The 26,666-nt window shown below is 39.3% G+C and overlaps 2 long non-coding RNA genes across 2 annotated transcripts; one reads left to right on the forward strand and one right to left on the reverse strand.

Moving 5' to 3' along the window:
• Nucleotides 1-2,098: 2,098 nt before the first annotated feature.
• Nucleotides 2,099-14,901, reverse strand: LOC102021621. Its single transcript, XR_259409.2, has 4 exons — nt 14,770-14,901; nt 8,790-8,980; nt 3,204-3,303; nt 2,099-2,519 (listed from the first exon to the last, which is right to left on the reverse strand). It is a non-coding gene; the product is annotated as an uncharacterized LOC102021621 (long non-coding RNA).
• On the forward strand, nt 13,607-26,643 carry LOC102021415. Its single transcript, XR_259408.1, has 3 exons — nt 13,607-13,703; nt 20,519-20,592; nt 26,525-26,643. It is a non-coding gene; the product is annotated as an uncharacterized LOC102021415 (long non-coding RNA).
• Nucleotides 26,644-26,666: the final 23 nt, after the last annotated feature.

The following is a 26,666-nucleotide window of genomic DNA, read 5'->3' on the forward strand; positions in this document are numbered from 1 at the left end:
GTTTTGCCTTTGAAATATAGTAGTAAACTGGCTGCCTTAGCATCTGTGGAGTTCAGCTCATTCTGTCACCTTCCGGAATTATAATTCCTCATTTAGCACCTTAGAAAAGTAGTGGTAGAGAGAAGGGGAGAAAAGAGATGGCTGATCAAAGAACTTATGGTGTTACAAAATGAATTTTCATGTCTTTGCTCTTTTTTTTTTTTTTTTTTTTTTTTTTCATGTCTTTGCTCTTCTTCCCTCTGTGTGAACAGGTGCTGCATTTTGTAAAATAAAAAGAAAGAGCTATGTTTTTAAAAAGTTGCCTATAAGATGAATTTCTATGCAGCACATCATAATAATGCATTGACTTCTATAAAATTAAAGGTATGTTTTTCAGGGTGAAAATATTGATCCCTGCATCTTGAAACCCGCACTTGATTGTAAGTGCGTTTTAAAAGCACAAACTAAAAAAATTTTAAATAAAACATGAGGATTAAATCCGAGAATGAATTACAGAATGAAAATGCAAAGGAGCTTGGGTCATTTTTGCATTTGAAACAAGAAGCTGAAAATTTAAAAGAAAAATAACAGCACCACCGTAGTGAACAAAACATGCCAGGGGCAGAATTAACAACTGTCTTATGAAAGACATTTTTCATTTTTAAGCAGAGTGTGCCTGTGTGTACAAGATGACAAAATAATCAAATAAAGAGCGAACTGCTGTGCTCATCAACAGGTTGTTTCGTGTTGAATTGATGCCGTGCCAACTGCTTGGTTTAGATCTCATTCCCTTTTGAATATTTGTCTTAACAAATTCTTTCCAAAGAAGAAAAAAGCTGAGCTCCAGGAAGAAAAGCCTAGAGCTTAGACTCCAAAATCCTGGATTCTTTATCTGGTTTTTGTCTCTCTGAAAAAATTAGTTGAGGTTTCTGAATCTTCATTTCCACATCTAGAAGTGTAAGACATTCTTGCCTCAAAAGGTTGGGGTGTAAGGATAGAATAAAATCAATCACAGAAAAGTGTATGTTGAGGGCCCAGGAACGGCTTGGGCTCTGGTCTTTTATAGCGTGCTGTGTATTTTATGAACACTTCTGTACTTCTACTTTTACATTACACTAATAGTTTATACATAACATAAAAGGAGGACCATGATATAGGCAGAACCTCAGCCCTCCCAGTGCCGAGCCAAACGGTGTCTTCAGGCCAAAACGAAAGCTTGACTCCCACTAGTATCATTCAAAGAACAAGTAAATTTTAGTCGTTTATTAATTCATGTAATAAAATACCCTTTGTTGCCTGCCCGTCATGTTTTATTTTCATGCTGAGTTGGTTGAGCAGGCCTCTGTTCTCTGTGGTATTATGATCTATTTAGGAAGGTAAATGAGAAGCATCAAAGTATATAAAATGTCATAATGCTGCAATGGGGATCGGAACAAAGTGTGGGAAGGAACTTATAGCATCTCTGAAAAGTGTCATGTAGTTTCACAGTAAACAAATGGTTTTGGTAAAGATTAGAAAAAAAAAGATTTGGTTACCGTGGAATCATATTGATCTCCTTTTATAAAAATGTATATGCTTGGGGCTGGGGATTTAGCTCAGCGGCAAAAGCGCCTGCCTGGCAAGCGCAAGGTCGTGAGTTCGGTTCCCGGTACCGGAGAAAAACCAAAAAAAAAAAAAAAAAATGTATATGCACACATGTGTGTATGTCTGTATCTTTCCATTTTTCTGACTTATTTTTCACATTGGATAATTCAGAAAAAGCTTTATTAGAATCTTGTGTGCCCTAACCTAGCTCCCACATGAACACTGATACCAAGTTTTTGTACCAGACACAAAAGACAGGAAAGCAGCTAAATGGGATCCTTTCTAAGATGCAACTACTTTTCATGTGACTAATCTCATGGCTCGGTCAAATAAATGCATCTCTGTGTTGATTATATTAATTTATACAGCTTAGATGCCTGCTTTTTAAGATATAAGGAAGATAAAAATTTTTAAAAATCAGCCACAGTGTATAAGCTATATGTAATTTGTATTCCTACATTCCTATTGTTTGACATTCAGAATAAACCACAACCATAAAATTCTTGAAATCCCCAGATCCTAATTACCTTTAATATTTGACTCTCTAAAATATGTGACAGTTGCTAAGCTTATCTGCTCTTAGACAAATTTACTTACTAAGAAGATTTCATAAAAAGCAATTTAATTCTGGGCCTCTTAAGGATACATACAAAATGAAAGGAAAGCATTAAATTTTTTATTTCATTCTTTCTGCTGGCTTCACGCCTCTGGTTTTACTTTTTGATCCACAGGTATTCTGAAGGCATTGCTGGGTAGAAATGATTTTATTGTTCCACCTCTGCCCACCACATGTTTAAGATCTGATATGGTGTGAGGAGATAGAGGGTAAATGCAAAGTAAGGGGTGACTGAATCTAGAGTCACTAAGAAGTTGCATGTCCCCATTTACCTTCTTTCCCATTCCAGGCAGTTGTAGCTCCAGCAAGAAAATGAGCAGAAATAGCCCAGGAGTAGGTCCTACAAGAGTAGAGGGTATAAACGACTTACATATAGACATTACACATCTTATCAAAAGTAGTGTTATACAGTCAGAAAAGAAGTCCAGAAATGTGAGCAATTAGCTGGGAATTTGTTAGTTTAGAAGAGAAATTTTTTTTAAGCACATGCTAATAAGCCCAGCACTCTGGGAAGCTGAGGCAGGAAAGATTGCCAAATTCAAGCTCAGCATGGGCAACTTAGTGACTTAGCAAAACCCTGTATCAAAATTTAAAAATTTAGAAAAGGGCTGGGAATATAACTTAGTGTGAGGGTCCTGGGTTCAATCCCCAGTACAGAAATAAACAAACAAAACAACACCCCCCTCCAACCAACAGTTTTCATTGCAATTTACATAAGAACAATTATCAACCAGTCATGAAACTTGTGAAACAACCTGAACTATCTTACTTCACAGCTAATTAAAGTTCTCTGATGAATGCAAAACAAATAACCTCCCCACAAATATCCTGGTAATACATTCCACAGGGGTTTCTTCTTGCATTGTAATAAAAAATACACTGTCAAGTCTAATAAATTGATGAAAAATCAGACAAACTTGATGAATCCTTGAGCACAATCATACAGACAGGTGAAGTGCAAAACTGATTTCCAGATAAAGGAGAGCACTTGTTACTTTGCACTCACTGATTAGAAGAGACTTACCTTACTAGGTGTTTGTAGGAGGAAAGCCCAAAGACCATCTTGTGTAGGTTCAGTATCCTTCCCTTATCCACAGTTTCTGTTACCCTAAGTCAACTGTGCTCTGAAAATATTAAATGGATAATACCTGATATAAGCAATTCAAAAGTTTTAAATAGCTTTTATGATAATATATTGACATCATTGTTTTGTTAGTTATTGCTGTTAATCTCTTACTATGAGCAATGCATAAGGAAACTTTGTCATGGGTATGTACACACAGGGTTTGGTACTATTCACAGTTTTAGGCATCCACTGAGGGTCTTGAAAGTTATCCCCTAAGGGGAAGGGGGCAGGTACTGTGGTTACCTTGGAAATGTAATCGCAGCAAATAGGAGTACGGAACAAAAGAAGAGAAACAGGGATCGGACAAATGAGTGAAAGGAAGCCTGAGCCTGGAGTGGTGGTGTACATCTGTAATCCCAGCACTCAGGAGGCTGAGGCAGGAGGATCACTTCGAGTTTGAGGCCAGCCTGGATTACAAAGTGAGCTCAAGGCCAGACTGAACTGCATAGCAAGACCCTGTCTCAAAAAGAAAAAAAAAAAAAGAAAGGAAGCCTTTTCTAGTTGACTGTAGACAACTGAAGCTTGTGATCGCAGGATCTTTTGAGGAACCCAGCAGATGTACTTGAGAGCTGTCAGAAGATGAGGCAAGGGGAAGCGTGTTATTCATTGGCTCTCACTCTACACCAATCAAGGGTGAATTTATGGGTGCTTGCTCCAGGGACTTTTAGATTGTGAAAGTGTGAGTGACATTAGTTCTACAAATGTCTTAAGCTAAGTGTCAGACAGTGGAAGGGAACTCCTGCTCGCTTGCACCTGCTAGAGCTGCTGTTCAAAGCTTCAGGGATGCTGGCTGTAGCAGCTATGGTTAGATAAGAGGTAGGAGTAAAAGGGTTTGAGTCTGCACAGGCATTTTCTGATGTAATGAAAAAAATACAATATCTCTAAACATTAAAGCAAACAAAGCCATTTCACAGTGAATACAGTCAGTACCCAAACCAGTACTGAGATGTCCTATGGAGGATGTTTAATAAACAGAAAGTACAAAAAGTAGATGTGGAGTGAAAAGAACCTGCACCTTCTGGCAGTGTAAACTTGAGCAAGTGAATTTAGATTTTGCTGATGTCCGTTTTCTATCTCCAGGAGTGGGGGTAAGTAACATCCTCCTCACGGGATTCTTGAATGCTAAATGGCATGAGGAATGTACAAGCATGGTTAGCATTTTGAAAAATAGGTTCTCATAATAATAATAATTATCAGCCATCCATCAAAGATGGCAGAAGGGCAGTGTGGAGCGGCCCTCCCATTGTTAGTGGATATAGATTTTGTTTGCCCAGGACCAGGAGGAAGAGAGAGAACAAAGGAGGCAACAGCTGGTGGGAGCCAGTGGAGGAGCTTTTCTCGACCCTGGGGGACTGCAGATTGTGCAGAGCAATCAAAGCCAAGTTGGGAGTTGGGGGTCAGATGTCACACTGAGGCCAAAGGTCAAGTGTGAGGACTTCTGGTGAAAAGCTAGGGAACAGAATGCTCAGAGGCCGGAGCTTCAATCCCTGCTAAGGGTCAAAGACAGGCGAATGTTTCTGCCAGCAGACATGCTGCCCCATTAGGGAGCTGAGCATGGATTCCCTGCCCCCCGGAAAATGAATAGCTGGTTTCCTAGGCATGGTCAGCCAGCTGTCTGAGGGATCAAAGGTGCACAGCCCTGCAAATGATCAAATCCTGCAACAATTAGCACGACATTTCTAATAAAATTATCATGCATTGAATCCTAGAAATCATCTTCTATTCCCAAAAATGCATACTACTTGAAGAGTTCTTGCTTAATTTACAAGTATGATTAGTTTTCACAATTTCCTTTGAATTTCCTGCATCTTTCTGTCCTGGTCCTATATCTTTTTTTTTTCTTTTTCAGAGCAGAGTATATTTACTGAGGGAAAGAAAGCTTCTGTCCAAGAGAGGGACAGAAGGGGGGCCTGAGTGAGTTACCCAAGACTCTGTCTTTTCTAGGAACTTATATAGAGCAAAACCACAAGGTGATGGTCCTATACCTTTAAATTGGTATTATGATCAGAATTCACTGAAAGTAAGCTCCTTCATCCCTATATCTCTAAATATCCTATGTCTTAAAATGCTTTATTTTGTTCCATCATTTACATATTACATCTGTCCCTACATCCACTCATTCAATAGTCAATGAACCAGTCATTTCACCATTTAACCAGATTTTCTTTTTTCTTTTTGAGACAAGGTCTTGCTATGCAGTTCAGTCTACCCTTGAACTCATGTTCTAGCTCAGGCTGGCCTTAAACTCACAGCAATCCTCCTGTCTCAGCCTCCTGAGTTCTGGGATTACAAGTGTGTGCCACCACACCCAGTTACCAGAAGATATGGATTGTCTGTCTTCCACATTACTGTCCCAGTGGCTTGTTAGAGTAAAATGAGAAGATATGCGTACAAATATCTGGCAAATAACATATACTCAGTACGGGGCCTGAACTGTTCCATATTTTTGTTTCCGTATTGTCAGTAGTTTATATATAGCATATAAGGAAATAAGTGTGAGGAGATATCTCATATTTTAAAAGGTCCTAATTTTGTCTGAAAGCTAATCATGTTGATGACCTTCTCATATGTTTAATTGCCATTTGATATCTTAGTGAAATCTCTCTTTCTAGTTTTTGCTCATTTTGCTAATTGAAATGTTAACTATTCACTATTACTATTAAGTTTTGGAAGTTTCTTACATATTCCAGATTCAAGTGCACTGTTGGCTATGTGGTTTGCCACTATTTTCTTCATTTTGTTTGTCTTTTTGAGACAGGGTCAGGCTGGCCATGAGCTCACTTTGTAGCCCAGGCTGGTCTCGAACTCGAAACAATCCTCTTTCCTCAGCCTACTGAGTGCTGGGATTACAGGCAAGTGCCACCATGCCCGGCACAGCTATTTTCTTCCCGTAACTTGTTTTTTTGTCCTCCTAGCAGGGTTTTTCAGAGAGCAAAAGACTGCACTCTGATTAGACCCAATTAAATATGATTTATTCAGGTTTTTTTTTTTCTTTTATGGAATTTGCTTTTGGAATTACATCTAAAAATTCTTTGCCTAGTCGCAGATCCTGGAGATTTTTTTCTACGTGTTGTTTTAAAAGTTTTAACTTTGGTTTGTTCAAGTGTACTGTGCACTTTGAATTAATTTTTGCAGTAGGCATGAGGGTCGGATGGAGGTTGAATTCCTGCCTGTGAATGTGCAGTTGCTCCAGCATCATTTATTGAGAATCCTCTTTCTTTTATGTAATTGACTTTGTTTCTGTGCCTTTGTGGGGAGCTATGAGGCATATCTGTGTAGGTCTATTTCTGCTTTCTCCAGTTGGTTCCAATCATGTATGTGCTTGTTCCTTTGCCAATATCATGCATTCATAATTATTATTACTTTATGAGAGTTTAAAATCAAGTGGATGATTTTGCCAATGTTGTTTTTCAAAATCAGTTTAGCTCTTTAGTTTCTTTGCCTTTACACATAAATTGCATCAATAATCCTGTCTATATCTACAGAACTCTTGCAAGGATCCTGATAGGAATGTCACTGAGCCCATATATCAATTTGATATTAGTACGCTGAATCTTTAAACATGTAAATACAATGTCTCCCCTCTTAATTAGGTCCTCTTTGATATCTTCAGCACTGTTGTAATTCTTAACACATAAATCCTGGACAATTAACTGCATCATTTTGATTGATTATAAACAGTATTGTACTTTTAATTTTGATGTTCCTCTTTTAATTGCTAGTGTATAAACACACTGATTTTTGGTATTCTGTAATCTTACTAAATTTATTTGTTTTCAGGATGGTCCTTTTCTTTTGGTTTTAATTTGGTCTTTGTGTTGCATAGGACTTTCTACACAGAGAAATCATGCCATCTAGGAATAAGAGAAGTTTTATTCCTCCCTTTCTGAACTGTTCATTATTTATTACCTGTTTAAGAAATAACTATCATAAATATCTCTTCACCGTACAGTTAGAATCACATAGGACAATGTTACAAGTTTTGCTTCAACCAACAAACATAATTTAGAAAACTCAAGGTAAGCAAAGTCTATTGCATTTCACTATACTTTTGCTTCATTCAAAAGTTATATGCAAAAATTTTTGCATGTTTCCTTCCTAACATTCCAACAGTCATCTTTTACCATTTCCTGTTAGGAAATTTCCTGTAGCAATTCTTTCAGGAAAGGCTATCTGAGGACACATTCTTGGTTTTTCTTCATTTGAGAATTTCTTGATTTTCTTTCCTTCTTACAAGATACTTGCACTATATTCAGGATTCTGTATTAACAGTTTTCTTAGCACTTGAAAAATGTTTTATAATTTCCTTCTGTCCTGAATTTTGTCTTTTTAAGACAGGGTCTTGCTATGCAGTTCAGGCTAGCCTTGAGCTCACTTTGTAGCCAGGCTGGTCTCAAACTCGCAATGATCCTCCTGCCTCAGCCTCCCAAGTACTGGGATTACAGGCGTGTGCCACCACACCCAACTGTCCTGAATTTTGATGAGAAATCTAGTGTTGAAGCTGTTTTTCTCCTACAGATAAGGTATCCCTTCTCTCTCACTTCTTTTTTTTTTTTTTTTTTTTTTTTTTTTTTTTGGTTTTTCTCCGGTACCGGGAACCGAACTCACGACCTTGCGCTTGCCAGGCAGGCGCTTTGCCGCTGAGCTAAATCCCCAGCCCCTTCTCTCTCACTTCTTTCAAGACTTTTTTCTTTGTCTCTAATACAAGTTTGACAATGATGTACTTTGGTGTAGATTTCTTTGAGTTTATTGTGTTTGGGATTAACTCAGCATCTTGAGTCTATAGATGATGTTTCTTTGCCAAATGTTGTGTATTTTCATCTGTTATATGTTTTTCTTTTTTTGCCTGAAACTCTTCCTCCTCTCCCCCTAGCACTTCAGTGATAGAAATTTTGGATCTTCTGGTATAGTCCCCTATGACCCTGGGATTCTGTTTATTTTGTTCTCAGCCTATTATACTTTCATTCTTTATAAGTTTGTTTTATTTTAAAAACAGAAGCATGAATTCAAACAATCAAAAGGTAAAACTATGTCAAGCTCTTCCTGATGAATAGGATTAGGAAGCACTGAACTTTAGCATAGACACCTATGAATTTCAGCCCAAGACTTTGTGGGCCAGTTGATAGGATGAACTTGGAGGAAGCTGTTACAGTTAGAGCCCAAGTACCTTAAAGAAAAACTGTGCTATGTTTATAATTTCAATCCACACTATAGAGTAGGTACTATTGTTATTATCATTTTACAAAAGAGAAAGAGCTGAAGCTTAAAAGAAGCAGGGTCCCTTGTAAAAGCAAGTTATGGTGAAGAGAGCCTTTGAACCAGGAGACACCCATGAGATTGCGCCTCCGGGCCTTCCAGCTGAAAATGCATTATTGATCAAAGGCACTGAAACCTAGTGCTGGAAGGCAGTGACAGACAGGTCCATTCCTGAATCATACGGGGTTTTATGACAGCTAACTTGCCGTAAGGACTCCAGATCCTTACCAAACCTCCATTTTCCTTCCTTGTAGTCCAGGATTCTTCAACCCAAGCTTCTCTCCTTCCTTGGGATCAGGCATGAGTCACTGAGGATGGCTCCTTCTGCTTTCCCAGTTTCCACCGCCATTTTCTCCAGCACAGTCATCCTCCGCCCAACCCCAAATCCTTGCATGTTTGACACTGTCTTGGCACGTTTCCTGGAAGACCCAAATAATACAACCAGGTAATATGATTTTTAAGAGCCTAAGCAATTGACCATCACGCCATATGCGGTAAAAAGCAAGAAGTATATCTGTAGGCTTACTTGGCATTCTATGGAGAAGATTAAGTAAAGCGTGGGAAAATTTCATAATCTTTTTTATTTGAATGCAAATAAAAGTTGTCCTTGTTATATAAGTTCACACAGCATGGTTTGCCCCAGGTGCTGCTGTACTAAGCTCTTGGCCTGAGTGTAGATCATCTCTAATTTATCTTTTAATGTAATGATTGCTTTCTCATGAGAAGTGCAGACTTATGGCTGTAATTTTTACAATACGTAACCAAGCACATGATTTATCAGGCATGTTAGTGACATGACAACTCTGAGCTGTTCTTTACCCAAATAAACTGAGATTTGGCAATAACTTTGCAAAAATTGATGTAATTTGCACGCTAGCAATTATCTCGTTCATCACCATCCCAATTTTCTCAGTTGTCTCTAAAGAAGGGTGTGGAGAGTACTTGGAAGACTGATAATAGACTGCACAACCAGTCGTACCTGTCCACATCAATGGTAATTGAAGCTCTCTTGTTATCATCTGAGCCTCCTCAGCTGAGAAGCAGGAGCTTGCATGTGAGAAGCTTTTGTTCATTGAGACCACACGGATGGGAATGAATCACTTAGCTCTTCCTGATTACTAATGCAAAATGTTTCTGTTGTTGTTAAACAGACTCCTGACACTGAATAGTGTCAGAATAAACTGAAGTTTGCCAAAATGCCGAGGACATTAAATAAGATATTTCAAAGTATATTTGGGACAAGAAGAAAAGCATGAGAAACAAACTACCTGCTTGGAGTAGAGGACACATGGTTAATGGAGGGCAAAAGCAAGTATAGTGCCTCTATTCCTATGCGCTTTCATCTTTATCAGCCAAATACATTAAGGTGGAAGATATGAAAAATGCAAGTTCAGTTTGAAAGAGGGAAGAGAAGCCCTAGATGGTGAGCAGATGGGGAGGAAGCATGTGGCAATTTGGAAGTGCTCAAGTCTACATGAATTGCAGTCCAGGGTTGTAGTATTCATGGCAAACGTGGATGATCATATGCAATACCTTAAATACCTCTAAGTGCCTGATACAGACTCCCTAAGTTTATTCTCACAAAAACCTTGAAGGTGTTGTTCTCTATAATTTTCAGTCAGAAAAACTGAGGCCCAGAGATTGCCCATTAAGGGCTGGGATTTAAGCCCAGACCATATGGTTAGACCTTTTCAGAGAATGTGTGCTCCACTGCCTAGCAGCACTGTGATTGCCTGGAAGCCTGTTAGAGATATGGAAACACAGGCCTATAGAATCAGAATCTATACATTAATAAGGTGATTCTTATGCACATTGCAGTTTGAGAAGCATCATATGGAGCCCAGACATTGACTCTCAAACGTATGCTTTCCTACCTCTATCACACTAAAGACCAAATGCATGTGAGCACAGGACCCTGTGCAGGGGCTTAAGAATCAGTAAGTCTGCAAGGAACAGAAGGAGAGGGGTGATAGACAAACTATGATTTTCAGAAAGATGTTTGAGGCAGGAGAAGTCAAGAGACTAAAAACTAGGATACCTGGTATAAACTCCTGAGAGATTCTGAATTAGAAAGTTCAAAGATCATCGAGAGGAACCAGTGTGGGTTCACTAAGAAACCATCTGTCAACCTGCTTTCTTTCTTGGAGTGACACAAGTATATTAGGAAGAATATCACAGCTATGTGACACACAAACATCAGCATCAAGAATGAAATTTGCTAAAGTCCTTGATGCTGTGCCTGGTGGATAATACAGATACATGAGGAGAAATGGTAGATAAATGAAAAACTATAGGTGAAGGAGGCTAGTTAATGGGAACAAATAAACGAAAAGGTTTTTGAATTTGTTCATTCATTCCAACATGTCTATCATGCACCTTCTATAATCCAGGCACTCTTGTAGGTGTTGAGAACGCAGTCATAAACAAGACAATATCTTGCTATCATGAAACTTAACAACTAAACAAATGAAGATAATTACAGATGTCAAATAAAAATAAAGCCCACATATTATCTCAAGTGGGAAGGTTTGCCTTTCTGAGGTGCTGACATTTAACTAGAGACCTGACCATTAAGATAAAAGCAAGCATGAGGGCATCTGATGGGAAAGCATTCTAGGCCAAGAAACCAGCAAGCCTACAAAGACCTGGAAGTGGGGATGAGCCCAGCATGTTGTGGAAGAGGTAGAAGAGGCAGAAGTGTGAGAGACCAAGTCAGGGTAGTATCCAAGCCCATCGTGAGTCCAAGGGAATTCATAGATTTTAATTTGGAGCATGATATGATCTAATTTGTAGTTTTCAAAGAGCATAGACTAGAAGAAATGGGTTATAATGGAGAAAAGGCAATTATTTTGAGTCAGAAATTTTGATGAAAACTTTTTAGGTATAGGATTTAATGATTAACTTTGTACATATAGATTATCTAAAGTCTTATTATGGTAGATTTTGAATTTATAATGAAATGAGAAGTGCAGAAATAGTGCCCAAAATTAGCAGATAATATGTAAAAGGACATAAGGATTTGAGATTAGATTCACAGCAACAAAAGCCCATAGGTCCAGTATGGATTGAGAGAAACCTGGTTTAATTGAATTTACAGGAAAAAGGCAGATATTACTTAACAAGATGACAATATATTAACATTTTTAAAAATTCTAATATAATTTTGGACTATATGAAAAGACTAAAGATTTCTAAGTTCAAGTATGTTTCAGAATCACATACCACACACACACACACACACACACAAATTTATTGTTTTCTGTAATTGTCCCAGATATCTCTCTAAAGTGAGACCCAGAAATCTACTTTTTAAAAAGGTTTGGTCTATGAGCTACCATCTGAGAAGCACTATCATTGGGTAGCTAGGATAAAAAATAATATTTATACCCATATTCAGAGCTCATAAGTTCATTCTGAAGCTTTGGATTTAGTTTGAAGCCTATTACTATTACAATGACTAAAACGTAGCAAGAATTTCTTAGAGATAATGATGGCAAGTCCCTTTCAGGCAGCAGTCTCAAACCTTTTGGCACCAGGGACTGGTCTTGTGAAAGACAATTTTTCCACAGATAAGAGAGAGGTTTTGTTTTAGTTTCTTCTTTTTATTAGTATATGTTTCCAATACATAATAATTACATTCCCCAACACTAGCATCACTGCCTCAGCTCCACCTCAGATAATCAGGCATTAGGTTCTCATGAGAGGTGCACTATCTAAGTTCTTCAGGCACAGTTCACAGTAGGGTTCAAGCTCCTATGAGAATCTAATGCACTGCTGCTGATCTGAGAGGAGGTGGAGCTCAGGTGGTCATGCAATCCATGCTGAGCCCTGTAAATGCAGAGGAAGCTTTGTTTTTTTCCTGTGGCCCAGTAGCTGCTCTCTTCACTCTATGCAGCCTGTTTCCTAATAGGTTACCCACTGTTGGGGCCCCTGCTTTAACGTACGGTGCATGAGGCATTCTTCATAAAATTCTTTCTTTATTTCTTTTTCTCTTTCTGAAAGGTTCTATTTCTAAACCAATTGAAAACAAATATGGAGGTGGCTTCAGTTTTGCTATTTATATAACTACTTTCTGATGTCTTATTGTATAGAGCTAATTTCAGGCTCAAACTTTTGACATGTTTTCTAGAAATAAACATCCCCTCTCTCTTTTGCAGGAACATAATGTGGAGAAATATTACCCAGCATAAATCTGAGTGCTCACTGTAAAAGGAACATATTGAGGAATCAGAATGGCCTCAGTGAGGGAAAAAGATAATAAACAGGAAGCAAGCCATATCAGGTGAATAATGAAGGAATTTGAGATGATTAAGCTGAAAAAGTAACTTTTCAAAAAATGGTGATCTGAGGTGAGAGCAAATCACGTGAGCTTTGTAAAACACAATTAGGGCATTTCAGATGCAGAAGAACTTTGTAATATTATTAGTAACTAAAAATAGAATGAATTACCTCTGGGCAGGGCATTATGCATAGTAGCCCCTTTCCACGGAGTTATCCTAAGAAAGAATTAGAAGAGTTAATACATATGAGGCATTTTGAGAAGTGGCTGGCCACTTAAGTGCTCAACAAACGTGACCTATTGTTAGTATGCTAGTGATGTTGGCACTGTTGAAAACAAAGTTTTCACCTGACATTGCTGTGTGAGACTGCCTGAGAATCACATAAAAAAATCAGATTATTGGTAATTGTATCTATTCTTTAAATTCATAATATATTTTAGAGTAGATTTAGGTTTACAGAAAAAAGGGCAGAAAGTATACAGTTCTGGTCTAGCCCTCGTTCCACAGCCCTGTTTCCCCCGATATTAACATCTGCATTGGTGGAGTGCATTTGTTACAAATGATGAGCCAATAGCAATATGTTATTATTAACTAAAGCTCATAGTTCGCATTAGCGTTCACCCTCTGTGTTGTAGTTTTAAGCTCTGATGAATCCAGAGCCTCATACACTCACCATTATAGCATCACACAGAACAGTTTTACTATCCTAAAAACCCCCTATGTGTCACCCTTCATTTCTTCCTCATTTATTCTCCTAACCTCTGGCAACCACTGATTGTTTTACTGACCCTACAGTATTGCCCTTTCCAGAATGCCATCCGATTGGGATACGGCCTTTTACAATGGCTTCTTTCACTTCGCAGTATGTACTTAAGTTTCCTTCAAGTCTTTTCATAGCTTGAGAGCTCATTTTTTAAAAAATCACTGAATAATCTTCCGTTATAAGGATATAGTTGTCTATTTATCCAGCCATATCTATTCCTGATTGAAATTCACATTAATATGTATATATGCTAGTTCACCATGATGAATGCATTTATTGTGTTTCACAGGCACACACTAATAAAACATCTTGAGAAATTGATGTTAGTCAGTTTGCCCGTCTTTAACAAAAACTTGACTATGGTTTCCTTTTAAGTTTTGCCACAAAATTAAATTCACCTTTGAGGGCATATGTGTAATTATTGTGAGTAGTCAAAGCTACATACTCTAGGCATGGAAGATAACAGTGCTTATTTGGATTAAGTCTGTTCTCATTTTGTCATTACATAGATACAGTTCTCTTTCACCTTTCCTTTTCTTTTTATTCTTATTCTTTCTTTTTTTTAAAATACTGATTATTGAGCCTAGGGCCTTCACACTAAGTGACATCCTCAGCCTCTTTTTTATTCTATTTTAGTCTATTTTTCTATTTTGAGATGAGGTCTTGCTAAGTTAATTTTCCAAGGCAAGTCTGGAACTTTTGATCTTCCTGGCTCAGCCTCCCAGAATACTAGGATTATAAGACTGTGCCACCACACCTGGCTCTATTTTCATTTTCATAGGTATTTGAGATGCATTCAGTTTGTATCTCATTCTATAGATATTTTTGAGCATTTAGTTAATGCCAGTTACTGAATATACATTGAGATATAGCAGCAATAATGACTCCACTGCCTCTCACTGAAAGCTTTAGAGAGGGAGACTCATATGCAATAAATTCAGGACAGACAGCATGAGCAGGAAGCATGACTTCAGCAGTACCAGAGAGGACCCCATGGGGAAGAGTAAGAATCACCCAGAAGAAGGCACCAAAACACCCCTGACAGCAAATGTAAAGCAACAGAAAAATGAGGCAATAGGGGAAATTCAGTATCTGTAGTAGATTAATAAATGCAGATGGAAAAATGGACATGTCTCAATTAGCAGTACTTCTATTGAATACTCACCATGTACAAGCTCTCACCCAAGTTCTTGTCATGCCTTTACTTTCATTGTCACTGTATCCTGTGAAGTAAGGATTTATTATTCTCATTTTTCAGATGAGGATTGAAAGATAGAGAGTTGATGTATTTAGCAGACTGAGCTAGGATCTCGCCCCAGTTTGGTGCTAGGACACATATTCTTATTTGTGATGTCACATTGCCTTTCAAAGACATTATGTCATAAGGAGTTTGATCCTAATGTAACAAGGGGAGACAGGAGAATTTTATGCTATTTTATTTATCTAGCATAGAAAGAATTTTAAAGCAGAAACATAACACGGTCTGCACATATCATGCTTCCATTAAATTTACATCTTTATGTTCTCTGACTTAACTACTATATTCTAAGCCTCATGGATGCAAATTGATATCTTAGCCCTTAATTCAGTTTTGTGATGTATTCAGTAGGTGAACAAAAATATTTAATCAAAATAGAGAAATGCCAGGAACTCACTCTCAACTGAACAAGCTGGCAGTGGGTCCTTTCCTGAGTCTTACATATTCTGTTGAGACTTCCCTGTGTTCCACAATGCTGATGATGGGTCTCTAACCTAGGTTGACATGCTGTTTTGCTAGCTTGATCTGGGTTCCTCAGTGTCCTGACAGTTGTCTGTGGAGCCTCATAACTGAAGCTAAGAAGGCAGTGCACGTGTCAGGCATACTGGACACAGGCACCTTAGAAAGAGACAGGGAATCCACAAGTTACTTTTTCAGAAGGTCCATGGTTTTGTAGAAGCAGGGGGTTTTGGTTTATAGAAAAGATCTGTGGCCTTCAAGAAGATATACTCAAGAACTCAAATTTTTGAAGATACTGTGTAGTGCCTTAGCAATTTGAAGAAGTTTGTTGATAGAATTACTATTTTGTGAAAGGGGCCCCAAAATATAAAAACATGCAAACTAAATGCAAAGTAATCCGTTGTGGTTGTACTCTCGGCACATTGAGGGCAAATATGAAAAAAAAGTTCTTGCAATCTAGTAGGAAAAATGGACAGAAGAGATAACAAGAGAGATATTTATAGAGTGCTATGGGGCGTAACAGAGAGGAACGGTACTTGTGCGATTCTGGGAGTTTGCGAGAGGTTTTCTGGAAAAGATAATGCTGTAGATGTGCATTAGAAGATGAGTCAGATGTAATTAGCCTGTGAAGAAGGGTAGCATGAATGCTTCTCACTGCAGGACCCGCAGAGGATGGGGCTAGAAGCACAGGTGGGGAATTAAAAGGGTATTCGAAGGGCATGGAGGGAAAGAGAGAGCTATTGGGAGGTAACCATAGAGATGGAACCCACAGAGCGTTTGGATAATTAGTGTCATGTTTAGTTCTCGAAATGATGAGGAGTTTTAAAAGACTTTAAGCATTTTAGATAATCAAGTTGCCGTGTCCACACAGTGATTCAGGAAGGAGCCAGAGGGGTCGGCGATAAGCAAATCAGGATGATTCTGGGAACTTGTATTATGGATAAGAGTAGGGGTGAAAGGAAAGACATACATTTGAATATAAAATTACCCAATTTGGTCATAGATGGCATGTGTGCGAGTGTGGCAGACTTGGAAAACTAAAAGGCGAGCATTTCTGGTAGCTGTTAAAGTGTGTTACCAGTAATAAAGCTAGAAAACTAAAGAGAAAAGCAAGTTAAGGCTAAGATGTTGAGTTCTATCTTGTGCATATTGTTTGAGGTTTCCGTTTTACTTTCAGGTTGAGAAGTCCAGGCTGAGGCTTAGTAGAGAGTATGAGTTTTTCTATTTATGGTGTGTATAGCTATGGAAATCAGTAGTCTACTAGTGATAGCTGAATTCATGAGCGTGGGAAGGTTACGCAGGGACACTGGGAAGAGGCCCGGTGAAATCAGCTCACCAGTGGATGTCTGGTGTCAAGTTAGGGCAAAGTCATGTTAACTTCAAGATAGCTGGCTCTGGATAGTGCAGATCATCATAACACACTTCCTGCTCAGGGGTTCAGGAAATTCATTTTGGGAAATAGCAAGGTGCTTAAGCAGCTTTCTTATTACTTAAGGAAACTCATGAGCTGTCTTTCTCAGAGACGAGGGATTCACACTCCCACAAAATATTTACCTTTTATTCATCCTTATCATTTTGAAATTACAAATAGGTAACAATGAATATACAAGAGCACACCTTCTCTTGATGGTAAATAATTTGTTGCAGACAGGACTGACACATTTGCCCATAGTCAGAAACTTCCAAACCTCTCCAGACCTGAGCAAGAGGAAGAATTTTCCAGGATCCAAGGAGCTGCTTCTGTTGCTTTTCTGCAGGCCTTAGTAAAGTACAAGCTATCCCAAAGGCCACTGAGCAAATGCCATTGAGTCTTTGGGGTGGCCCAGGCCTGCAGAAGCATCGCTTGGGAGACATCAGAGTCCCCAAGCTTGTCCACACAGGACAGCTTGCGAGAGTTCCTGAGGAAACTGAGATTACGGAAGAAAATATCATCTGATAGCACGCAGGTTTGTCTTTCCCACCCCCTATGCCTTTTGGTACTAAGCAGATGGTGCTATGGCACTTGTTAGAAGCTTGGGCCTAATTCAAGAGCATATCTTTGCTTTCACGAAAGCTGCTGAATCTGAGGGACCCGGAGAGAATTAATATATCGCAATGTTCCTCTAACATCTTTTCCCTGTGTGATACATCCATTCTCACCTGCTGCTTTCATACTGTACCCGTTTTATCCCTCTATTTCATACTGAAAGCCTGCTGTACTGGAATACAGCCTCTGTCATTCTTAACAGGCTGCATACACCATCAGAGTTTGGCAAGTGACAGAGACCTTCCAGTGAAAATCTTTTCCCAGGACTTTTTTTCCTCCAAATGCTCCAGGCCAGCAGGGGTTAACTAGAATCCTATCCATGAGTCTATCTCTGGGAAGCTGACTTGCTTCTACTTGTCCCTCTTGGAACTTCTGCAGCCTATTTCAACACCTTTTTGTGTTGGGCAAGGGAGCTGTGGAACAACTGTCCCAGCCATTGTTAGTTACAAAGTCAGACCAAAGCAACAATTAGATAGTTATATTAAAAAGCATCCTTTAATTAATAATTCCCCTTCCTCCCAATCCTATCTTCTCCAAACCCATTTATAGCTCTCTCCTGTCCTTAATTCAAGTGTCTGGAAGGATGTTAGGTGGGAGGCAGGACTCCATTCCTGGCTAGAGCTGCTGAGTTCTACCACTACGGGCCACACTTTTAAAACATCTTAATAGCCCAGTTCAGAGACTCGTCACTAGGCAGAAACTCAGCCTAGCAACTTCACAGGTCACAAGGTCTTTGGGCCTTGTTAGTCTAGATTGAGAGATGGGAAGAAAGAGCTTGACAGCTAGATAGACAGCTAAATAAAATGGTGGCTAATTTCCGGTGTCAATTTGGCTAACCTACAGTTCCCAGATCTTTGCTCAAACATTATTATGGATGATCTTGTGAAGGTCCTTTTCATATGAGGTTAACATTTGAATTTGGTAGACTTTTAGTAAAGCAGCTTAACTTCCATAATGTGGTTAAGACACACTGGATCAGTTGAAGTTCTGACGAGGATAAATTCTGACCTCTTCCAAGTAAGAAGGAATTCTGTCAGTGGGCTGCCTTTGGTCTGGAACTGCAGCTCTTCCCCAAGTCTCCAGCCTCCTCCAGACTCACCCACTAGATTCGGGACTCTCCAAGTTTCTGAACAAGCCAATCCCTTAAAATTCTCTTTGTGGTGGATTAACTAACTGTCAGTTTGTAATGCCCAGCTGAACTGAGTCAGCGTGGTGCTAGGTGTGAAGGGCCCCCCTGAGGATTGTTGCCAAAAACATAAAAGGAAACTGGAGGGGAAGATGGTGTACTGTTGGTTCTCCTGGAGAAGCTTGTTGAGCTGGCTTTCCTAGTTGGAACTCAGCTGTTCTCATTGTTGGAGGAGCTCAGGTTCTTGCTGCCCCTAAGGATGGCTGTGCTTCCCTTGACAGAAACTCTTGTCCTTACCTTGGATGTCACTTCCTGGCTCCAGTGCAGTCCCCTCAGCCCGCTGGCACAAATTCTTCATCTTGCTGACACAGACTTTCTAGCTTCCAACACTGACCTCTGGGCCTTCCCCATACAAATCCTTGATATAGGCTTGCATGAGACTTTGTTGTGGGCCCTAGGCCTCCAGCTGAACTCGTGGAGGACACCACCCTGGGCTCTAGGTCTTCAGCTGGACTCGTGCAGGACATTGCTATGGGATCCAGGCCCTAAGCTGGATTCTTTGGGTCTCTAATGTGCAGACAGATCTCCTGCACTCTTTTGCATTTGACTCTTTGAGTAAATATTATAAAATAATCCTATAAATTATGTGTTCCTTGTAAATATATTCCCTTGTAAACCCTGACTACAACAGGTCACAGATTCTTTGCTCTCTCCATCTCTCTCCTACTCATCTCTGTGTCTCCATTTCTGTGTGTATATTTATCTGTCTATATTAGTCAGAGTTCTCCAAAAAACCAGAACCAACAGGATGTGTGTGGGTACATACATATATACACGCACATTTGATTGTTTAAACATTTCATGACTTAAACAAGTCTGTTTTCTGTCCAGTTCTTCTGAGAACATAGTTGAGTACTTGGACTGTTCCAGTCTGGCAGTGTAGGATGTGAGGCCTTTTTCACTCTTCAAAGGAAATCACCTCCTTGCCTTCCTGTGACACAGTTGCCTCACTTTAACTAACCCCTTGCCTTTTTCACATTTTTGCCTCTACATATCTGTTTGAATAATTGTTACTCATCCACTGGACCCTTCACAGGGTGCTGGTTATAAATAGCGCTCATCATCACCCCATCACCACAGCTGGTAATGAAGAGAAATGTGTCAGGTAATGAGAGCGGCCGCCATTACAGTAATGAAGAAAAATGGGGAGAGAGGCCCAGGAATGGCGCCTTCACTATTTCCTGGTGTAACTGGCATGAGGTAATTGCTTTTTATAAAAAAAAATCCTGCCCTGCTTTCGTCTTTACAAACCACTTCCAAATTCCTTACATTCATCACAAAATAGAAAATTGAACTAGCATGATAAATTAAAAAGACAAAAGAGCTCAGGTGGGTGATGCTAGTCTTAAAAGAAAAAAATGGTTGTAGAATTAATAAAAAGGATAATAGTTTGAAGGGTCATTCTTTCTCTGCGGTTATTTTTGTCATAGGCCTCCTAGCAACTTTGTGTAAAGGGAGACTACAGAGGAATAGGTCTGAATATGCTCTAGGCACCTATGCCAGTCACCACTACACTGGAATACTCTCTGCTTATATACAAGAGAACTGAAACTGGCCTACTTTCTCTCTTCCTGCTGGTAACCTCCATCTAAGGGCAGCACAGAAATTACATTTGTATTTATAATGTTATTGTACCAAAATAAGCCTTGTTAGGACAATCTTTATAAAGCATGATGTTTTTCTGAGTTTTCCATGGTTAGCGCTATACTCTAGTTAGAACTATTCCAGGTACAGTTCCCTAGAAAGAGTTGAAAACTTGGAATTTTATAAAAATCATTACTAGATTTAGGGATAATGACAGAGTCCAAACTGTGGAAAGAAATGTGTGTAATTACTATAGTTAGTTATCTGTTCCTGCTTTAGCATTACATATGTCTACAGATTATTTTGCTCCTTTCCTTCCCTGTTCCTTGGATGTGGCTGGATTTAGAGATTTGCTTTCAGTGAATAGTTTACAGCAGAAGGTGACATTACTTTTATACTAGGTTATAAAAAGACTGCTGTGGAAGTGAAAACAACCTAAGTGTCCATCGACAGGTGAGCCGATAAGCAACACAAGGTAAATACCTGTAATGGAATGTTGTTTAACCTTAAATAAGAATGATGTTCTGATACATATCATAACATGGACAAAACTTGAATCATTATGCTGCGGGAAACAAGCCAGATATGAAATGACTATCGGTGCCTCTCCATGCAAAGTGTTAGCATAGGCAAATTCATAAAGGTGGGAAATAGAAATTATCAGGGATCAGGAGTCAAATGGATGGACAGCTATTGTTGAACGGATACAGAACTTTCTATCGGGGATGATTAAAGGTCTGGAAACGAATCAAAGTGACATTGCACAACAGTGTGAGTGTGCTTAATGCCAGTGAATGTACACTTAATAGTGCTTTTAATCATAAATTTTATGTACATCTTATCTCAGTTTAAAAGATTACCTCCCTCTCAAAAAAAAAACCAAAACAAAACAAAACAAAAAACCTGTAGCTTCTGCTCTGTCTCTCCTTTTCTCTTTCTGTTACCTGAACCAATCACTTTTGAAGATCGAAATTACGCTGTGTTGGGGCCCCCCAGCAGCTGTGTGGAGAGGCCCTCTTAACCAGAGACAAACCTTCCCCAGACAACACCAGCGAGAACTGCGGACTCCATTAACCACGTGTGAGCCTTCTGGAAGCAGATTCTCCAGGTGCTTATACATCTTCAAGGGGCATATCTCGTCCTCCTGACTGACATTTGACATTTGACGGTAGCCTCCTAGGAAATCCCAAGCCACAGCAACCTCAGTACAGGACATCCAGATTTGGGAACCTCAGAAACCATGAGAAAAATGACTGTCTATTGTTTTAAGCAGTGGAATCTTGGAGTAATCAGTTACACAGCAACATACAGAAAATACAAATATATAACACAAATTCACAATTGTATTGAACAATATAAATTCACCATAATGTTAGATGATAATATTTATGTAAAATGAACTTTTCCCTTGTACAAAACAATTGGGGGGATGTTAGCTACTGAGGTTAAGAAAACATGTCTGTGCTTGAGCCTATTTGTCTTATTCCCTACATCCATTTAGTTCTGTAAAATATGGGCATCTCTTCTTAGCTTCTGCTGGACCCCCTTCCCACATTTGTCTGTGTAGGAGTGGATATTTTATACAACTGCAGAATATTATTGCTTTCGCTGAGGTAATTCAAAATTCCTATGGCAAATGGAGAAGCTGCATTTCAACTATTTACTGAGAGTTCTGATTCATATGTGGTGATGGCAAAAACTTACACTAAATACGGGCTCCACAAACTAACCCCATTACCTGATTCTTTCTTTTTCTCCTTCTCCTTTTTTGTCATCACCTTCCTAAATGCTGTATTTAGTCATAGTTGAGTCAGTTTGCATACGGCTATGGAGCTTATAACTATAATAATAATAACTATAACCAGAAAATAGTTATAATAACTATAACCAGAAAAATTCTTTACGACCTACCATTGTGTGCTATAGACTGCAGTGTTTGGGAGGTGAGGCCTGGGAATCTCATTGACTTGAGGAGTGTTACCTATCTGACCTTTCTAGGAAACATTCAGCTATGGAAGAAAGATCCAAGCAATTGCAAAATAACTGAGTCAAGGTGATAAGTCATGAGGCAAATGGGAGGAGCAAGGGAAGAGATGTTAACAGAGGACAATCTGTGCAATAAAGTTGACCAAAGTAGACAAGACGTGCATGCTTTTCTCTGGAGATACCCATGCCATCATTTTGTAAGCGCTGAATGCTAAGCATTACAGGGCATTTCTTGGACTGTTGGGGTTAGATTCCTAAAGGAGTGAAATTAGGTACAATATCAGAAGATCTTGGTATCCCAGGGCTTCCTATGTTGCATTATTAAGTGTTTCACTTTTTCTCCCCTGTGACTACCTCATGCTCATGAGAAAGCCTTTGTATGTTGTCATCCTGCTTTCTTTAAGGATTTACAAAGCAGCAGGGGCAGCGGGTAGGTAAGGCCATTTCCTGTCCTCTACTATCACCAGGTGACCACATAATCTTAGTACGACTGGAATCCCTGCTGTGTCATCAGTAAGAGGGGTTTGCTTCTGCCAAGATTGTATCCAAGTCTGTATTGGAGCAAATGAGCCTTTGAAATTTCTTCCAACTCTCAAAGCTACAATTCTGTGGATTGAGTCTTAATGCCCCCAGGTCCTCCCTAAGACATCCATAGGGAGCATCCTAGCATAGCCACCCAAGACAGATCACTATTTCCATCTCCACGTCACACATTCTCCAGCCCAGAGCAGAAGCCTGCTCTTGAAACTTAGTTTGTACCCTGAAAGCTAAAGAAATATGAATGGGTTTATTACCAAAGAAGTTTTTACCTTACAGGAAGGGAGCACTCCAAGGGGTAAAAACCTGGCTGAATATTCCATCTAATCAGGATGGCAGGCCTAGAAACTACCTAGGGCAACAATGACATTTGCATAAAACTTGATCCTGAGTACACACAGGGATAGCGTGAAGCTAAGAAGAAAGAATTTCCAGAGGCTGACCCATATGACTTTTATCCTTGGGGCTGCCTCTGATGGCAAATGAGGCTGCTGGCGCTCAGAACATCTTCCGGAAAGTGAAACAGCAAGTAACTGCTTTTTTAAAAAAAAGACTTTCCATTTCTCATCAAATGCAACAAGTCTTGAAGGAGAGTTCTCAACCAGTTGTGTGGGTGGATCATAAAGGCTGCTTCAGACTGCTCTGGGGATTGATAGCTTCCCAGGAGAGGAAGGGAACAATTTGTGGCCAGCTTCCCACCCGCATCTTTGATCTGAAATCTTCAGAAAGAAGGAAAAGCACCTTCTCTTGACCAAAAAACTGGGCATCCCTGCTGCAATGTATTACTGTACCTTTAAGGCTTCCATGGAAATGAAAGCTATGTCAAATCTATTAAGGGAGCAGGTGAGACAATTCCCTCATAAAAACTGGAGAATAACAGAAGAGAAACTTTGCTGGAAAAAAAAATGAATATCTTTCTGTTTGTTCGATTGAACTGTTTCACATTCATTTATGGCGTGTTAGGGAGAAATAATTTAGTTGATGTGTGAGAATAGCTAATTACTAGAAGGAAGAAACTTCAAAGATGGAGCCCCTGTAGCTCACACATGGTGTGAACCTCCCCTCCTTCGTTCCCATGGCCCCTCCCATCCCCTTCCTTAGGCAATTTTGTTTCTACCCTCTCAGCTCCTAGAGAATCATCAGGAAGCTGAGGTCCAATAGAACCAGCCTGAAAGATATTTTATTGTTCTCCATAGCCCCCAAATATATCATGTTACTAGAATTAGGTCCATAGTTGGGGTATGGGGAGGAGCTGAATAAACCTTTCTTCAAGTTATAAAGTATTTTTACATTAATACGATGTCTATCATTTGCTAATCTCCTGAAATCTGGGAGGATTTGTTGGACATTTAAAAACTCCTTTAGAGACCCTCACAAAATCATTGAAAGGTGGGGACAGTGATTCCTAAATCCAAGATCTCTGCCTTGTCTTTGATGTTTGCTGGACTCTGGCAGGGCTTGATCATGTAGTCAAAGGAGAAATATTCAGCCATTTTTGTTTTGGCTGACCTTTTACAGATGCAAAAGGTAATTTTGTCTGAATTCTCCTTTTCAGGATGGGACAGTAACAGCTGAGCAGGGAATTTACCCAACATTCTGTGAAGTTTATACTCAACTGCCATTGTCAGATTGGCATTTTATATTAAGTGAATACAGAATTGTTACTGAGACAACACACTGCTACACCTTCAAGATCTGGAACTAATAATTTTTGCTGCACCTCTAGAATCTGGATGACTATAGAAGTCTGGTATTCTTAAAAAAAATCCATTCCAGACCCAGAGATATTGTAGTGGACTGGTCTGTGACCAGATTACCTCCATTTGAGGGTTCATTCACTCCACTACTCAGTTACAAATGCTGTGACATTAAGGGACAGTAGATTACACAGTTAGGGAGACAGGTTTTAGAGACAGATTGTATAGACTGGAAACTTATTCCCTTCATTTACTTGTAGGATGATCTTAGGGAATTTTTTTTAGACTTGGGGCCTCTGTTACCTCATATATAGAACAGGAATAATAATGAAATTTATCTGCAAGGGTGGAAAATAAGCATATGGAGTTTAAATGCTTTCGACAATGCACACTACGTAGTAGATGTGCAGTAATTATGTTAGTTATAGTTGATGCTGTTCTTCCTCCCAAAAATTTTTGGACATTGGCCAAAGCCTCCTAAAATCAATAAATAAAGTGGGCTGAACAAGAAGGATTCTGGGGGAAAATGTTGAATCTGGCAGAACTGGGAACTGGGCAGCACAGATGGACTCTTTGGTACTCTGCACTTCACTCTTTCCTGTCACTGTCCAACTCCTCCCTGAAAGCGGCCCCCAAGCTCCCAGTTTTTACTCTGCTCTTTCTTACACCAACCCTCTTCAATCAAGTTTTACCCATAATATTCTCATTTCTCATTCCCTCAGGATTTTGTCATTCTTGGGTGACAATTGTAAAAAATAAAATTTGTTTTAAGGTATTAACAAATGCTGGAAATTTAATGTTATAATTTTGAGATATGATATATGTTTAACACACTAGAGATTTCCTTGTTACCAGGAAGAGTAACCGAAACTGAGAACTTCAGGTAATACACAGGGAAGGTAGGGATGATAGTTTAAGGCAGGTAGACCATTTGTCTTTAGTTGAATCACAACTAAACTGCTATCTGGTAAACCATAGAACAGGTCCCTCAGTTAAGTGTTTAAATAAGGGCCTATAGACAGATTTGGGGGGTAAAGCAGAACACTGAGCTTAAGCACAGTGTTATTATGTTGACAGACAGGACATCAAAGCCCTAGCGTTATTGGCCCTGCAGTACCCAGGGCTGCTGTCAACAAGTCATGACAAATTGGACAGGCCAAATCTCTCAGTCACATCTGGTTTTCCAGAAGACACAGATAAACCTTCTGAAGATGCTTCAAGTAGAAGAAAGCCACAACTGCAGAGCAGAGCTAACATGTGGACAGAAAACAGCAAAGGCTTAGCATGAATGGTGGTGTCCATTTTTACAACTCTGGGATAGGCATCATTCTGAACTCAGAAAAGAGGTCAAGGAGAAGGGGTTTAGAATTCTAGATCTCTCTATGCTACTAATTGATTTATTTCACTTTAAGCATCATTACACTTTATCTTTGAGGGTCCTGCTTGCTAAACTAGGGCAGAAGTGCCCAAGAACATGACCTCTTCATATTCCCCAAGTCAGAGTTTCCAATGGGGCTTTGGGGGAGCCCCTTAATGGCCCAAAGAGCAATTTAAATGCCACCCCAATTGAAGGTAAAGCAGTTTCCTAGTCAAAAGAAGTTGAGAGAAGATTTAAAGATAGAGATTAATCTGGGGGAAGGGAAAATAACAGGATAAAGCAAAGAGTAGAAAGAATGGATACAAGATTAGGAGCTAAAAGGCTTTGATAGTAAAAGAACAGTTAAGTAATATGGGATAGAAAAGTCATGGTCAGCACTGGCTGTACCTTAAAGAGACGTTTCAAAATACATGTGTCCAGGCTTTGTCCCAGAGCATTAACATGGACATTTCTGGGTCTGCACTCTAAGTTTCAGTATATTTTAAAAGTTCCTCACATCTTTTGAATGTTCATCTTCTGGTAAAACCACAAATAATAGATTAGGCTGCTTTTCAACAAAGAAAAGTAAGAGTTGTTCTAAGAAACTTCTGAAGATAATCTAAGAAGATTGCCAACCAATTCCATCAGGAGAGATAAAGGTCAGGGAAAATTCCTAGACAAATTAGATCTGAAATGAGGAATCCTAAAAGAATGACCAAGTCATAACAGAAATCTTGAAAATTGTGATGGACAAAAAATTTTAGAGGGAAGGTAATGAGTTTGCGTTAAAGCGGACATGAGGATGTTGGAATGATTTCATCTCTTCACAGTACTCAAAGTAATGGGAGGATCCACATCGACTCTAACCAGAAAATACAACTTTAAACAGTCTTACTCATTAGTCCTGATCAGAAGCCCAGCTGAAACAAAATGACAATAAAGATGGACTGAGAAGATGTCTTGTGTTCCTTC

Source organism: Chinchilla lanigera, unplaced genomic scaffold (assembly GCF_000276665.1).
Source record: "Chinchilla lanigera isolate Chin_1 unplaced genomic scaffold, ChiLan1.0 scaffold00004, whole genome shotgun sequence".
Classification (NCBI taxonomy): Eukaryota; Metazoa; Chordata; class Mammalia; order Rodentia; family Chinchillidae; genus Chinchilla; species Chinchilla lanigera.